This window comes from Cardiocondyla obscurior, linkage group LG11 (assembly GCF_019399895.1).
Source record: "Cardiocondyla obscurior isolate alpha-2009 linkage group LG11, Cobs3.1, whole genome shotgun sequence".
NCBI lineage: Eukaryota > Metazoa > Arthropoda > Insecta > Hymenoptera > Formicidae > Cardiocondyla > Cardiocondyla obscurior.
Genome location: NC_091874.1, coordinates 159,610 through 177,159, shown reverse-complemented (window position 1 = coordinate 177,159; position 17,550 = coordinate 159,610). Strand labels below are relative to the sequence as shown.

Sequence of the window (17,550 nt, the reverse complement as noted above, 5' to 3'; positions counted from 1 at the left end):
AGCTATATATTCCCTGTCTTTGTCAATCTATTTTTTTTTTTTTTTTTTTATCGTTCTTTCTAACCAATGTGTACATCTCGTTTGCGCCATTTCCTCTGTATAGACTCGTCGCTGTATCCGCTTTCGACCGTTTCCTCGGGCACGCTCCGGAAGGGTAGCCCGTCTCGACCGGACCGGTACCGATCGCACATGCAGTACATACTCGTAACAATAGTCAATTTCATAAAAGCAAACGAGCTTGCGAAAAGGTCCCGTATTCTCCAGACTCGGCGTCGTAAAACCGACGTCGATACGCTGCACGTGGGGCCTCGTCGTGCAATTTCGCCGCGTCAGGGAATACGTTTTGTTCGTCATCGTTGCGTCACCGAGACGCACGTCACTGCGAGATCGACGTCCGCGACTATCCTCCGTCAAACCCGAAACGGGATATTCGAACGTCGCGACGCTGACACCCGTTGCCCTCGCAACGAAGTACGTCTCTACGTGAACGCGCGCAAATACACCTAATCCAGCCTGTGAAATTTCGCCGACAGGGATCGAAATCCCCCGAAACGGTTCGCCACATGAACTGCTCGGTTAGAGGATAATCGTCTACCGCTGCAGCACGAGATGCATCGAGCTCGTAGCTGGCGAACGGTTGCGGTTTGAAATTCGAATCCACTCGGACTTATTGTAGTCTGTACTAACCGGATGCGGGACAGTTTAACTCCTGTTCCTCGAAGATGTGACAGCGGGAGTTTCGTGTTAAGTGAAAAATATGTACGGATAACGTGGATTATTTTAATAACCACTTTGACGAAAAATATTATTTCCGAATGTTTTACTTTAAAGTATCACTAGGCGTAAGTATTATTGAGCGTATATTCGCAACGTTATCTCTGAACTAAATTTAAAAAATTCTTATTCCGTACAGAGAGAAGAGATGGTCGTAATGACATCACAGTGCGGATATGCAAAAGCTGCATTAAAATTTAACATAAAAAAAACCCCCGCACCTCTTTATATAAATTTCATAATTTTTGCTTTGACAAATTATTCCTAATTTCGCGAACTGGTGTAACTGTTATTATTCCGATATTAATCATTCGCAAACTTCACTTTTCTCCAATATAAAAGTCGTAGAAAGAAATGCTAACGCGAATTTAATTGAATCGGACATTCTAAAGAAGGTATGAAGTTCCGAGGAAATTTTCAATTAGAAGAACAAAAGCCACTCTTTTCACGACGGCACGAAGACAAAACCTTCCATTTTTCATTTTTTTAACTGTTTCAATTTTCAATATGTACCTTTTCGAAATTTCATTATCCAGCCGTATTAAGAAAACTTTTCCAGAAAAGATTATTACTACTATAACAAACATTTCATTGCAAATAATAATTATACAGCTTTTCGAATAAAAAATTTAAATAAAGCGAAAATAAGGAAAACAACTGGCAAAGAAAAAATCTGAATGTGATAAAAAGATTTACCCGCCCCCATCCCCTAGTCTTTTAAATGCTTGCTGTTGTAATTTATCTCGGTCTTCAAATATCATTGTTAATATTCAATTTCGTTTTGCAGAAATTTTATATTCCAACTTATGGCCGTCGCGGGTAAAATAGTGCCGCGACGGCAATTTGTTTCGACATTGTTTTATGATTCGATGGAATATAATTTCTGTTTGATGTAATCCCGAGCGTATTTCCGCGCGCCCCGGTTTCATTTGCGTATCCCCCAGGTACGACGGCAATGCACCTGACCCTAAATCGTGTCCAAACAGTGCTGAGGCCGCACGAGCGGCAAGGACGCACGTGTGCATTCTGCGCAATGCATCCGTACGTGCGCCCGTTCGCTGGCGTTGCATCTATTAATACGAACGGGTAGTGTCAATACCATAAATTTTGTCGCGCAAAACGACGAGTGCGCGACGCGGTGAATGTACAATGTGAACAATATCGATGTCCAAAGGCAAGGGATAAATGAGGAAGAACAGCTATACAAAGAGTTGAGTTTAACGCGTAATAGAAAATAAAAAAAAAAATTTCAATTATTTTCATTGTCGAAAGAATAACAATTTTCACACCGCAGTTATATCTCTACATTAAAGTGAAATTTTTCTACGCATTTGCTGGCTGCAAACGGATGCTTCTTTGTTGCGACTCGGTAGTGACTCATACCAGAAAAACACCTCTGACATTGTAAAAATTGCTCGCCAGTATGATCAAAGAGTAAAAAATGCATATGATGAAAGTGCATCATTAAGGTCATAAACTTTCTTATGTTTTCTAGCTATTTGTGGACTTTTGGAGTAATTTTAGTTCAACAAAAGTCAGACAAAACACTTTATAAACTTCCTGAAGTTTTATTGCAGCAGTTGCGGTAATTATGTAGCTACTTGACACATTAACAACTACGGTTCCTTTTCAGTAATTCATTGATTTTTGTCGTAGCAAAAATTTTCGTTAATTTAAAAGAGCACGTTCGGTATCGTGGGTTGCGTTAAAATTCCAATTTAATTAATTTACATTTTAATTGTTTACTTCTACAGTTAAAAAATCAGCGAATAAACTTTATTTTGTTTGCGTAGCTTTGAAAATGGTATGCTACATAAGATTCTCTAATATGAATTAAACATTTTATAAACGTTATAAAATTTTAATTATAAAATTAAATTTTTATTCAAGCTTTGTAATTAAAATGTACTTTACGAAAGATATAAATTTTTGCGTTATATTTTTTGCAAAGTATTTCATTTCTTTTTTCTTTTGCTTTATTTTATTTTATATACCTCGTACCTTACACACAAGATTTCAAAATAATCAGCTTCTAAATTGAATCAGAGCTTTTCGTAATTATCTCATTACAGTGAGCGAAGAAAGTCAATTTAACGGAAATATGTACAAATGCACTTGATGGCCTCCTATCTTCCCCATCGCTGAAGAAAGAAAGAAAGAAAAACAAACTGATCACGCTTGTGACGCGATAATAACGCACGCGGGTCGAGCATTTAATCGCATTGAGCACGTAAAATCCTATTCTCAAACCTTGTAGAATCACGATTCTGTGAAACAAGCGGCGTAAAATAACGGCCGGCCGACCGGGCGAGCGCCGCTTGCAAAGTTTTATTAATCTAATTGTGTACCGTCCCGATAAAAGCGTTCCCTTGTTCGGCACGCGATTAAACGTGCAGCGGATAGACGATAGAAAAAGAGAGAAAGAAAGGAGAAAGAGTTTCGCGCGCTGGGATATAACTTTGTATAAATGGCAAGAACTAAAAAGTAAACCGCATCGCGGTCGCGCTAATTTGCAAAGGGGACAATAACGCACGTTTGAGTGTGCTTAACTGGAGTGATTTACGCAAGTATATTAATATTAACGGTACACATCATTACATATGTGCCACGATAATTGACAATAAACACTAATACTGTACGTGATGAAATTCCACGTTTACTTACACACGACGATTGATGGCCGTATATATTGTCATTGTTAAAGTTTAATGAAACCCTGTACCTAAAATTAAACGTTATTTGACACAAAATGTGATTATAATTGTACTCTAGAGTATTGAAATGATACCGTACATTTATCGTACATTTAATGGTAAAATACATGGAACAAAAAGTTAGTTAAAAAAATTAGTTAACTGTATGACTAAATTTTATTTTATTTTTTTTTAAATAAAACTTTTTAATAATTGTATTAGCTATCATTGTAATCAACCACGTTTATATTCTTGTTAAATCATAATTTAATGGATATTTAAATTATAACATAATGGTAATTTAATCTTGCATTTTCTGCATTAAAAAAAAATTAATTTTTTGTATATGTATATACAGATTTCGCGATTGATGATTTAGTTAGCCAACGTGGAATTTGCCGCCGAGTAACATTCTTCGTTCTGGCGAGCAACGAGATAAAAATTGTCGTTTTACCGACGCTGAGCTTTAAGAATAACAGCAGCGGGTTTGAAAGACGTTTAACGCCGGTCGAGTCCCATTAATCTCTCGGGCGCTGTTACTCGGCTGCATAAAAATATGGCGACACGACGGCAGCATGAATAAAAATCCGGGCTTTATCCTTACGCCATTCTCTCGACGCTCCCCTTTTTCGCGATGTCGTTTTGCATAAAACGGCGTTATGTCCTGCCGTTGTTGGGATCGTATCGTTGCATCGCGTTGTTTATAACTCGTTATTAAGACCCGTTCCCCCCAGAGACCGGCTTAGACCGGTCGCAGAAACGGTCATCATGGTACCAGCGTTTTCATCGTTAATCTGATATCACCGTGAAACCGTGGTAATCATCTATCTCTTTCATTAGAGCAGCATCCCGCATCTGACGTCCGGTCAATTTACGCTCAGATATGAAAGCTTCTAAGTTATCGCGAGCAAATATTAATATTAAAAAATTAAAAAAAATCTACTTATATCACTCAATACTTTAACAAATTTTTATGTAGAAGAATCTTAATATGTAAAATTATTTATAGATTAACGCCTTGATAAATTTGATTTTATTAACTTGTTTTGAAAGAAAATGCAATTCTGGATTTTTATTGCTAGCGAAAGGTACGATCACGATTCTGACCTCTCGTAAAAGACCAGATTTCTTGCGATGTATTCGCTGGTGCACGTGCTTTGCATCGATATATTTTCGCGTAAATTCGACATACGTCCCCTATGAGATTTCCGGTTTGCCTTGCCTTTGTCGATATGTCGAGAGATTTGCTTTATTTTTTAAGAGTTTCCTTTAAGAACTAAACCTTGAACGTCCGCTAACATATTGAAATCGTACAGCCATTTCGATATATCGCTTCCCTTTTTGCATAACGAACAAAGAAGAAATATCGCTTGCAGTTTAAAAAATTGTCTTTCTTACTGACTTACACGCATACCATCGAGACTTTAGTAATATCAAATTTTGTTATTCTCCGAAATGTGAAAGTAATGCACTCGAAAATGTAGAATATAAAAAATAGTAAAACAAAACGCATAATAAGTTAATGGAAGTAGCTCAGCGATCGATTAGAAAATCGCAACACGTGCGCGAGGGGAAGTTTAGAGTTTTCCGTAGGAAAATTTTCTCGCCATCGATGATTCCATTAAGCGAGATAGCCTTGTTTTATCGCGGCGTACCGATTCTCAATTCGAGTTTCACGTTCGTGTATGCTCCAGTTTTTGTTTCCGAGGCTGACACTCGCGCTCGTGGGTGGGCCCCTTATCGGAACGGTGCATAAACAGAAGTGAGATGCAACCGAGGAATCGAGCTGCTTTTATGCAGGAAGAAGAAGCTCGTATATATGCGAGGGGAAAGAGAGGGAGAATAAAGTAGGAAGCATCGAAGTTTTGTTCCATTTCAGAGCAGCGCTCCCAGGTGGCTTTGATATCGTAAACGCCTCCGTGTATTCCGCGTCCCCCAAGCTCTTTTGTGCACGTTGCTGCGCGTTGGCTCCCTGACATCCCGGAGACATAGATCTTGCCGGACAGCTTTCCGTGCTGGCCGGTGCATTAAATTCGCGGCGACTGTTAGATCAATGAGACTGCATCAGACTGTCGATACCAATTCTCCCTTTAACGAGCACACCCACGAACCTGCTTTCTACGCTTTCGTTTCTTAGCCCGAGCGCCGCAAAAACGGCAGCGACAGGAAACGGAAATAGATCGAAGAGGAAGGCTCTCCTTTCGTTGATGTTAATGCTCCGTTATTTTATTGTAAAATTGAGAAAGCTTGCAGGCGGTGCTGCGAATTCGAGTTACATTATTACTCACGCGTGCTAAAGCTGCAAAATTTTTTTCCCGCTCAATCTCGCGCATTCAGTGGGTACTTAAGCATGTTAAAAAATATTGCTGCCGATCTCGATAGCGTTCCCTCTTCGTGATTTCTTACTAGACAGTGCCGCACATATGCATCGATCTTTTTCCGTGTCTATCTATTTTGGCCTCGTTGTTCTTTTTCTTTTTAGTACCAAGATACATACGACGGCAAGCGCGCGCATAAATCTTGATAGATAAATCTCTGTGCACAAGTTGAAACGATGTCCGTTTCATCGTCTGCTTAACAACGTGCACGACTTTCTCTGAGCGGTCTGATTTTGACAAACGTCTTTAAATATTCTGTACCATTTTTTTTTTTTTTTTTTTTTTACTGCGAATACATACAATTTTTAATACTTTCTTAATTTATCTCACATAAGAACATAGAAAATTCTACTGTAAATCTACTATTTTATTCCTTAAGCAAAGTATTACGATGTGCAATAACAGAGTTAAAGTGTGTACTTGATATTTATGTGTATATTACATCTATAAAAACGGTTTGCTTTACTATGCAATTTCGTACTCTACCCATCATCGAGGCAATAATCGTAAAGCAGCTAGAAATATTTTCAGAGAAATATTTAAGAGACGGATGGTAGCGGTATACTTATCGACATTTATACAATAATAGAATATTGTAATATTTTTTTACATGCATACGTTTAAAAAATATTTATCTGGGATAAATATGTTTCGACAAATTATTTGCTTAAAAATATTGCATATTTATATAGATAGAATTAATTTTGCCTGACTTGATAACTCGATCGGAATTTTAGTTTGTTTATTACCCTCATTTTGTTCCAGTTTGGAGATTTTACTAGCTTTTTTTATATTTTTATCTTATATACTTTCTTTTCCGTTATCGGAGCATAGAAAAGTTCTGAAATATCTCTAAAAGAAACATAAAAATTTACAGGGAGATATGTTTTTTTTTTATGAATTGTTATATGCGTAGTGTTATATATAACAGTATTATACAATGTAAAAAAAAAATAATTGCAAACGGAAGTAATATTAGTTACACTAGTTTGTAAAGTGTAAAAGTTATACGAATTGAAAGACTGTTTTTTTCACGGCCAAATGTATGCGCGGAAATTTTTTTTTCAACTGTTATTGCGTAATTTTTGACGATTGTTGCTTTGTTAAAAAGTCAATTATGTTGTCTTCGACGCGGCATTATTACTATATTAGTTACAAATAATGACGTCTATAATGAACACTTGTTGCGTCTAGTGCGCAGCATGTAACTTTATCTTATCAATTTTTATAAACAGATAATAATATATTTCATTATCATCCAATTAATGAAACTCATTGTTATCCATTTTTTTCATATTTTTACGCAAATTACGCAAATAACGCAAATTACATGAAGATTATTATAATACTCAGTTATTCGGCAATAATTAGCGCTTTAAAAAATTAAGTAAAATATAACGCCTGGCTAAGTGCTAATTTAAGTTTAATATATTTTCTAAAAAAAAAATTTTTTCTTATCTCACTACTCTCATAATTTTTCTTTTATTATAAGAAGAGATATCAAAATTGCAAGTTCGAAAAATTAAACCGTAGAATGTTAGTAACACCGCACGTGTTCGATTTTATTTTCTTACATTACAGTCGTCGGGGAGAGATTTTATCGTAGAATCCGAGGCGTTTCAACGTCACTACTGTCATTCTTCGCAGGTGTAGGAACGACGGTAAAATTTACGAGCCACCATCAAGTGAGAAAGCGGTGTCTCAGCGTGAAAATCAATTAATGCTCGCCACAGATAACGGCGAAGAGGAGATGAGAGATGGAAGAACAAGGAGAGGGGAAGGCCAAGAGATTTGAGCTCCTGAGGAGATGACGACTCGTCTAGAGGATCACGAAGATCCGGAACCTTGTGGTTGGTTTGTAAACATCGACAGACTGCCGTCGCTCTTCTCTCGCCTCCCCTTTCCGGAAACTAAGCAAACGCGTTACGTCCGATGCATATGCATTGGTCATTTCCGCCTGGCTTGGTCGTATAAATTCTGATTGGGACCCTGCGCGCTATATGCGACGACAGTTTGCAAATCAGACGTGGAATACCCTTGCGGTGTACGTCAAACTTCTCTTCCTCTTGTTCATCAGTGCTCCATTCATTATATCCTGCCTATCAACTGTCCTTCATCGAGCTTTTATCTCTAACCCATCGCTATATTACAAGCTTATTAAATTAGTCTTGTTTGTTACATAAAATATACGCCGATAAGCAGCACATTTTGATATTCTGTCAAGATTGATATCAGCAGTATAGTATGTGATCAAGTTTCTTATTATGAAATTATTGACGTCAAAATCAATATGCGTATAAATAAAAATAAAATTTTATGTACCTATATTTTATTACCGCATTAAAAATTAATGCGATAACAACTGAATATGTTGAAAGCGCTTACTATTTCTTTTTCTCCGGCATTGGGAAACAAAGGAAATAATCAAGACCTCTGGAAAAACTTGAAAAAAAAAAAAAAATGTGTTATAACCTTTATATCGCTTGGTTAAATCGGCGGGAAGTAATCCGTTGATAATACGATAATACGTGTAATAACAAAAAGAGTAGCGGAAGATGAGCGGTAATTAAATTATGCTCACCCCAAATAGCCTGGTAAACATTAGCAATAACGCGCACGGTGTGGATGGCGGCGTATTAATTATCCATAAGTGAGCTTACCCCGATCACGCAATTGACCGATTTAAAGTAAATTATAATCATGTTTGTACTCACAATATATTTATTAACGTCAAACATTATTCTAAGCAGCAAATAATTTTAAAATAGATTCAAGCTGATTATGAGAATTCTATTTGCCATTATTTATATACTTTTCACGCGACAGAAACTGTTTTACGAGAGATCTTGATTAGGGAACAATAAAATGTCGGCACGAAGGAACATTGTAAAATATTTATCGCGTAGCATTCATTAGCTATAATACTTTAGCGTGGTAGAGTTTCTCGCGTACATACTGCATACCCTAGTTTCGAAATAAATTATGCACGCTTGAAAGTATCATGACGAGTGATATGTGCATTACGCTACGGAACAGATAGCTGAATTTTTTTTTTTTTTAAGCACTATTACGCCCGATAATAAAAACTGGAGAAATCTAACTGATTTACACGCTCGTTAGCTTATATTCGATAAGAGTTAACATCAGAGTTAACAGAAATAGAAACGGACATAAGTTCACCGTACGGTCGAATATCACGCAAGGATATATAATTTTAAATCGCACATTCGGCACCGCGCAATACGAAAGAAGGAAATAAGCCGATCTTGCCGCAGCTTGCTCGCAAATATAATCCGCCTTATAAGTAGAAGAGCACACCCCAGTTGGTGCCCAAAAACCAGCATAATCCACGATCCTATCGCACTTTCGTACGGGAGTCGTATTCGCAAGAGCTCGAAACAAAATCTAGAGTAAGTTTCTTGTTCGCGGGTCACGCGGATGTGAAAACTTCGCGCCGCGAAAACTTTATTTTCTCTGTTGCCGATAGATATTGCTCCTATGTGAAATAGCCATTCACCCACGATTTCACGACAGTTGCGAAACCCAAGATTTGTTATCGATCAAATCGAGAGCGACAAATCCACATAAGATAAATGTTATATCTGCTGCATAGAAAACAAGCTAAATATTAATCTATACATATCAGCAACAGATAACTAATAATTTTCATTAATTCATTCACCAACAATTTTTCTTAAAAAAGAAAAAAATGTATAGAATTAATAAATATATGTAGAATTAATCTGCTAAATTGACAAATTTAAAGTAATGAATTCAGGCAACATAGCTTAAGCAAATGTGAAAATATTTTCAGGGTACATGCTAAATTCTCGTCAAGCTCGAAATATGCACCATAAATGATACTTTGCGTGACGCGAGGGTAAGAAAACCTCTTATCAACGGTAGACAGCAACCGGCGGGAAACGGCACGTCGTGCACATTCAGATGACGCGGTCCATCTTCGGGTAGACCGATGGCCAGGGGAGAATGACTGCGCAATGCGGCAAGTCACTCGTAAGGTCGGCGAATTAGAGGGTTAGGGTGTATGGGGAATGCTAGGATACGTATGGTGCTTTTCCGGGCGCGCGACGACTTATCTTTGTGAGCCGCGGACCGATGAGGGAACGCGGGTAAGTCGCGTACGCGGTGAAAATGGCGCGAATGAAATAAATAAGAGTCAACGAGAAAAAGCGGCGGAGGATGGCCTGGAGGACCCAGAAAAGAAAAGGACTGCGAGACGGCGATATCTTGCGGTGAATAAGGAGGGAACGCAGCGCAGTAAATGCGAGACGCAAGATGAAATGGAATTTCTGTCGGTCGGGTTAGATAAACAGCCGCAATTTTGCTCGCACGACAGAAGCCAACCCAAACGACGACGGCGACGACTACAACTACGACGAGACGCGCGTTTTTCCACCCCCATGCACGAATCTTTTCTTTCCTCCGCCGTCGTTATTTTCGAAGCCCGCCACTCCTTGTTTCGCTTAGAACGCAACTTCTCCGGCGCAGTCTTCCACGCGCTTTATCTCTCGTTATATCGCTTCTTTTATTGCGATCGACTCGACCGATTCTCCCTTTATCTTTCTTATTTCTCCTTTCTACGTATACGTATCGTTGATCCTGCACCACCGCTGAAAAGCAGCGTAGGTGCCGCACGCAACATTTTCTATAATAACTGTGCGCAGAATGTATATTCGCTTTTTTTTCCAGCATCGATGCGCTACTATTTAATATTATTCTTCCCATTTTTTTCAATCTCTATATATTAAATAATTTTTAGTTTATTAACATTTAATTGTTATCAATTCTTACTCCATCGCGGACAAAATATTTCTTCGTACAATTTTCTAATTTATTTCCGGTTTATCTTTTCGCCCTCTATATCTTACAGTTAATTATTCAACTCCTCAGCCTTTTTCGTTCTTTTTATCACTAATGTTTTTTGTGGTTTTACATCTCTCTCGTCTCTATCTCTCTACTAATCGCACTTTGTTTCTCTCTCGTCCCCGTTATCCTACCATCTCTCGATTTATTTCTCCCCATTGATCTTTTTCACCGACGAAATCTTGCTTTTTATCTCTTTCGCTTTTACAACCACACTTTCGTTTTTTACTTCTATTTTTTTACATTTACGTGCATTCTGTTTTCACTTATATTATTAATAGACGATTACATTTATCATTGAAACTGAGTGAAAACAAATGCATTCGTATAATGTAACGATTCAATGTTATAATTTATGGTAAATGTTATTCGGACGGTTTTTTTTTTTTTTTTTTACGGCGCGCTTTTGTTCAATAAATTTTCACCTGCTCGCCACTCAAAATCTCTCCGCGGATGCTAAAACGGAAACATTTGTAACAAAACTCGTAAAACAATCGGTTTCACATTTGTTTCACGCGCTCATATTACGAGAATTCGCTTCAGTTTAACCCCGTACCCTTAATACATCCGGAAGCGAGATATCGATATCTTCGAGCGAGTACCTACGTGGCTTGTTTGAGAATAGCGAATGCATATCGTTTCGAGTGGCCATCACTAACGATAACTCGTGTCGCCTGGTAACACAGTGGAACACGGTTCCAAGCGTTCTCTTTTGCATCTTGTTCTTTTCCCTCGTATTCTATCTACTTGGTGACACATGTAACGCGCTTTTTCGTTCGCAGGCACTATTGCCATTCTACATTACACGCCTGCGTGCTCGCCTCTTTCTACGTTCTCGTTCGTGTAGATCGGAATTTCTTAGCAATTTACATCACGCCGCGAACCATTGCTGGCGACAATCGAACACAATGTCTCAGCTATGTCTCAGCTATGCGCCGTGACACACGCGTGTGGCTTCCGATTTCACGTTTCGGTTGCACATCCGCATAGCTATTTCCGCTTACTCGTGTATGTACATACGTGAACGCACGCGGACGCTACCGCTGGTATTTTGTTGGAAAACGCCTGACAACGAACGGATTTCCACGTTCAAACGTTCAGTTATCTAATGCGCAACGTATTGATGAATACAACGATGGAATTGTTTTCTTATTTTGTCACCGTATGTTTTATCTAAAAATTGCGTGGTTTATTGAAACTATATATTTAGCCTCCTTATTATATTAAAATAGACAAAAAGAAATTAATTTTATACTTAAAAAAAATTAATCAGATTTATTTCAACATCTTTTTTTTTTTTATTTGTCTCTAGAACAATTGTGTAAAATATTGTGAGAAATTATAAAAATCTAATATGCATTTTTTAACATCATACAATAGATTTTCCAAATTTCACACAAACATGTTACTAAAACTTTTTATCTTTAATAAAGACCTAAGAAATGACTAAAGTTTTATGGAGTTTTTTTGAGTTGCAACTCCAGCACGTATATTTTCCTTATCTCGTGATAAATCAAAGTAAATCTGATCTACGAAGAATCTGAACAAGACGATGTCATATATCGCCCAATTTTCTTTCCGCGACCCGAATGCAGATCCCGTGCAAGGAATTTACGCTTAGATGCCAGGCTGATGTACGCTATACGTGTGAGACCAGCGAAAATGCGTCACATATTTTCGTAACAAAAAGTTGATAGATCAAGCGTGACTTCGGTATGACTGTCGAATAAACATTGTGGCTCGTATATAGGATCGTATTGTTCTTTATAGTGCTTTCGCGTACGCTCGTCGAGATTTTCCTCATTTCCATAGCATGAGCCGTTTATCAAAGCACGTATTTGCCACCGTACGTAACCGCGCATATTTTACAAAACGCTTCAAAGAACCTCTCACTTGGATTCATCGCGAGTATTTATTTTATTACGTAAACACCATCGTTGGAAAATGTAAAGTAGTAAAAAGTAAATCCTTCGATCTTACTCTCGCATAGTCCTTCCGCAGAAGTATTGATTTCCTATGAATTAGAATTCAACATGAAGTGGAACTTACCACAAACTCAATATATCAAATTTAAAAGTGTAATAATTTAAAAAATATATACAGACCGAGTGTATAAGTGTATAAATTGAGATTTCATCAAAAGAGTGAAAAAGCTACTTTTATTAATAAAAAAAGAAACAGAAAAAAAACTATATGTTTTTTTTAAGAACTTGGTAAATTTACTGTTCTTTGAAATAAAAAAATTGATGCGTAAATAAAAATTTTATTAATTTATTAATAGCAACAAAAAATTCATATTACGAAAAATGTCAAATGTGATTGAGCAGTTTTGCGATAACTTTTTTTTCATGTTAACTTCACGAATGGCACCAGAATCTATGTTACTCTTTTTGCAAACATGACTCGTTACGACCGAAAAAAGTAATACTGAGTTTCGGTGGATGTACTTTCGCTCGGCGGATTTTCCACTTCGCGGCACAACGAAAACTTGAGGCTCGTGAGAACTTCAGAGATCGTCGTAGACTCTCAGAAACTTTCACGGTCAGTCCACGTATTCGCGGTTGGCTTGTTCGTCCGTTCGTTAGCCAACTTCGTTCTCTCGCGTTCCGCCATCGCGAAGTGGCTCTTCTGGTTCACCTTTATCGAAAAAGCTTCTCGTGTCCTAGGTAAACGTTTTTACGAGAGTCCAGATGTCCCGACCTGGGTTGATTAACTTGCACGACCGCTCGCTGTAAATCGAAACCGCGAACATATCGCATAGCGCCGGACCCGTTTCGTTCGTGGTTTCGTTGCCAATCCGATGTGCGCTCGAGTAAATTTAAGAGATTAAATTTTAAATAAGTTGTATTTTTTAATTTTGCTGAAGCGTTAGAAATTATCTTCGCGGTGAGAGAAAAACGACGGGCTATATATTTTTACGTTTTTCAATAAAGGTGCTTCTTCTCGGCAAATCGATATGTTTTATACTCCACACGTTTCGCGTAAATAAAATTATAAATCAAATCTCGATTTCTTGAAATATAGAAAGACTCGCGTTACACATTTTGTGCAGCTGTTGACTTGCGAGAGAACAACGGACTTTCTTAGCACAGTCATCGTGCATTATATCGCGCCCCCGCGAATATTATAAATTATTCAGGAGTGACAAAGCCGCGCGTTGTCGTTTGTGCTACTGAAGCTCGGATTACCGTGACCAAGACGCTTCTTTATCCAAGCCTCCTTTGTCGTTAGCAAAATCCGTTCGCTGAGTTTCCAATACGGGACCCTTCGAGACATCTCATTCCCGACGAAACTTCATTATTCACCCGCATTCTTCACCTCCGCGCTGTCTTTGAACAAATTTGTCGCGAAAAGACGGCCAAAGCCCAAAGGGGTAACGCGCTTAACAGATCGTTTGTGAATCAAAGCTATAATATATATATATTAGACAACGGCTCCGCACTTTGAACGTGAAAATCTCCTGAATATTTTATTATCTGGTATTACGGCATAATGAGACGCTCTTTTATCTCGATTGAAAAGAGAACAGAGAGCGTCAGTTATCGCGGAAATTCACGAATTATTTATTACGCCTTCTCTGTAAATCCACGTGTAAATTTATTCATCGCAACGAATCGTTAGATTTATATGCATTAACAAGCTAAATGCAATCCTCACTTTGCAATCCAATAAAATATTCCTTTATTACATTCATGATTAAAATGTATAATTAAGTCTTTAATTTCGAACGAATTGACAACTACGTTAGGGTAGATTAAAGATAGAATGAGTAAAAAAAAAAAAAAATATACGTTGCCTCGACAAATTCGGTAAACCCAAATCGACTCGTAAATGCAAATATCCGTCTCACCCGTCACAGCAACAACGGAAATACACACGGAATTTTTTCACCTCTCGCGGGGCTGCCGTTCGAATAGCGAGGTAACAAAAAAAATTGCTGCTGCACGCGTCAACGCCAAAATCTGTTCCGTACGTTCGAAAAAAGTTGTGCTATCAAAGTACCGAAATGAAAAATAAAAAAAAACTGAATAAATAAATAAAGCGTAATAATCGACTCGCGATATGAAATTTCCTCTCCCGCACGGCCGATGCAATAACAGAAGCGGCTCGCGAACGAAATTTTTGGCTAAATTGATTCGACTGATCGACGGAAACCGACCCGGCAAATTTACATCGCGCGCAAATGTGCCGTGTAAAACGGGGTTAATCTGATTATGGATTCTCTCGCGATGCCCAGGGCAAGGAGCGAACTCGTTTCGCCGCGAGGGAAAATCGCCGGTATTCTTAATTGGAGCTGCAGTGGGAGGGGCCGCGAGTAAAGCTTGCAGCAAATTTGACACGGACGATCCGTCCGACGGTGTTAGCAATTAGCGTAACGCAATTTTGCCGCACGACGCGGTCTTCGATTCCGCGACGCGACGCGATCGCGCGGATACACCCAAGCCTGTAATCGAATCGCTCGTGTTGCGTCCGCCGCAACGGAGAATCAACGCCGTAAACTAATACCACTTGCGCCGGAGACGGCGAATGCGATTATCCCCGGCTCTGTAACCGGAAGGCGAGAGCCGTCGAGAATCCGATTAAAGCGCTCTAAGCATGATCCGTTGGGAACAGGTGTCTTCGAGCGTGATGATTTATAAATGACGACAAAACGACCGAACCGGTGGCTGTTGTTTGGCGAAGGGGGGCATATGCGATGCAATCCTCGCGAACAATCAATACAATATCCAAACAATACAGACAACGTGGATCTTTTTTTCAAAGACAAAAAGTTATTTACGCGATGCGTCGCGAGCACATTTTATACGATTACATTCAAGAAAAAAAAATTAATAACTTTTACATTATTATTATTAAAATAGTCCAAGTAAATCTGTATTATTTAAATCATATTTTATTTTTATTTAAATTTTCTACAAAAAAAAAAAGAAAAATAAATAATAAATATCGGAACAGAATGCAGCATTCCTAACACGTGACGTGCATATCGAGGAGCACCAGTTTGCTGAAATCGCTGCCGGATGATCGTGCGGCACGAATAATCTCAGAGTGAGAGAGCAGTGCAGGCCTTCGTTCCGACGACGCGGATATTCGAGTATGATACAAGATTACACGAGCTACGGAAGTGCAGAGGATCAGAGATCGAAGTCGAATCGTCTCGCAGACTCCGGCAGCGTGCGACGACCCAGATTTTCAGTGTACCTGCTTCGCTCGAAGTTCGTAAAAATCGCCAAGCGAGAAGTAACGAAATTCGAAAGGCGTTACCATTTCGTCGCCGTTGTCGTTTATAAGCTTTGCGATCAAAAATGCCTTCGGTAAGGAAAAAGACACACGTCTTTGCAAAAGCACGAAGGCGTTTCTGAACTTCAGTCTGTATTTGTCGCTTATGTAATAGCCTCAACAAAGTTTCATACAGGCGCATATTCCCTCCCCCATCCCTATTTCTCGCTTTTTCATGGGATTTACATGTTGTTACGTTCACACTTTCGTCGCGCTATCTTTGCCTTCGCAATCCGCTGTACAGGGTTTTCCTCCTGCGCGAAATTGAAATTTCCACAGTGCGGATATAAACGTCGCTCCTGCTGGCATTCTATTTGCATATATTTGTTACGCAAAGAGTTGGTATAAATAAACGTACGTCTTTGCTTCAATTTATCTGGGTTTTGAAGAAGAAAAAAAAAAAAAAAAAAAAAACGACGATTTTATAGCATTAAATTTTGTATAAATAAAAATAGATATTGCTCTGTAAAAAAAGCGGATGTACTTGTCAATTTATTGCACTTTGTCTTAATGTATCTATACTTGATATTATTACGTTAATTGAACTAGAATTGTTAAACTGTTATTGTTAAATAAATCTAAAAATAAATTTCCGGCAAATAACAGCTTTCAAATTATCGTCTATTTGATAACTTATTTTTAATAGGATAATATATAAATTAAATTTAGAAAGATTTCAATAATAATTAAAAATGCAGAAAAAATTAATAAAATATGTCTGTAATAATAAAGTCAATAATTGTTACTATTAAAAAAAAAATTTCCTATTCGAGAATTGATAAACTCATGTTATTATTTTAATGATCATATAACACTTGATATTTCCGACGTGTTATTCTACACAAAAATTATATATAAATCGCACCGCACCGGTTATTTTCATTTATATCTTTTAATGCTAGTGATATTTGACGCCTGACTTTACAAGTAATACGATCAAGATAGGCGGGTTATAGATAATTAACCAACAAACTAAGGCACCTTCTGAAAGCCACGATTACCAAAAAAAAAGGGCGTCTCCGATAAACCACGGGCGGCCAAAATTTTCAAATCTTAATTGCGGTGAAATGGTGTGTAATGACGTGAAATATTGCCCAGAGAAAGATGCTGACTCTTATTACGGCCGAGCGGGCTCCGAACCTTTTAATCTGAAGCCTCCGGTGCCTGCAAGAAAATGCTGACCCGCCAGTTCCACTGCCAATCTGTTACGGTCGCGAGAGAGTATTTTCGCGTGCACCCTTTTTTTTTATCCTCCTTTGCGTTTTCTTTGGCCGCCACCGCCTAACATCATCATTTCCTGGCACGAATTTTCGCGTAGAAATTTTTGAGTATTTTTATTGCAAGACGCAAGTCGTTAACGTCGTGGAAAAATGGTCGATTCTCGAAAAATCAAGAAAAGAAATCTCGTCGGAAGAAATATCGCAGCCAATTAAGTTTCGGCAAATTTACCGCTCACTGTTATCAACATGCTACAATCAATTTTTTTTTTTTTTTTTTTTACCAGATAAAATAATCATCTTTTATAAATTTACAGTCAGACA

General features: G+C 38.2%; 1 long non-coding RNA gene across 1 annotated transcript in view; it reads right to left on the bottom strand.

Moving 5' to 3' along the window:
* LOC139106769 (uncharacterized) overlaps positions 1-17,550 on the bottom strand; it is a 149,094-nt gene that overhangs the window by 47,439 nt on the left and 84,105 nt on the right. The window lies entirely within an intron of this gene.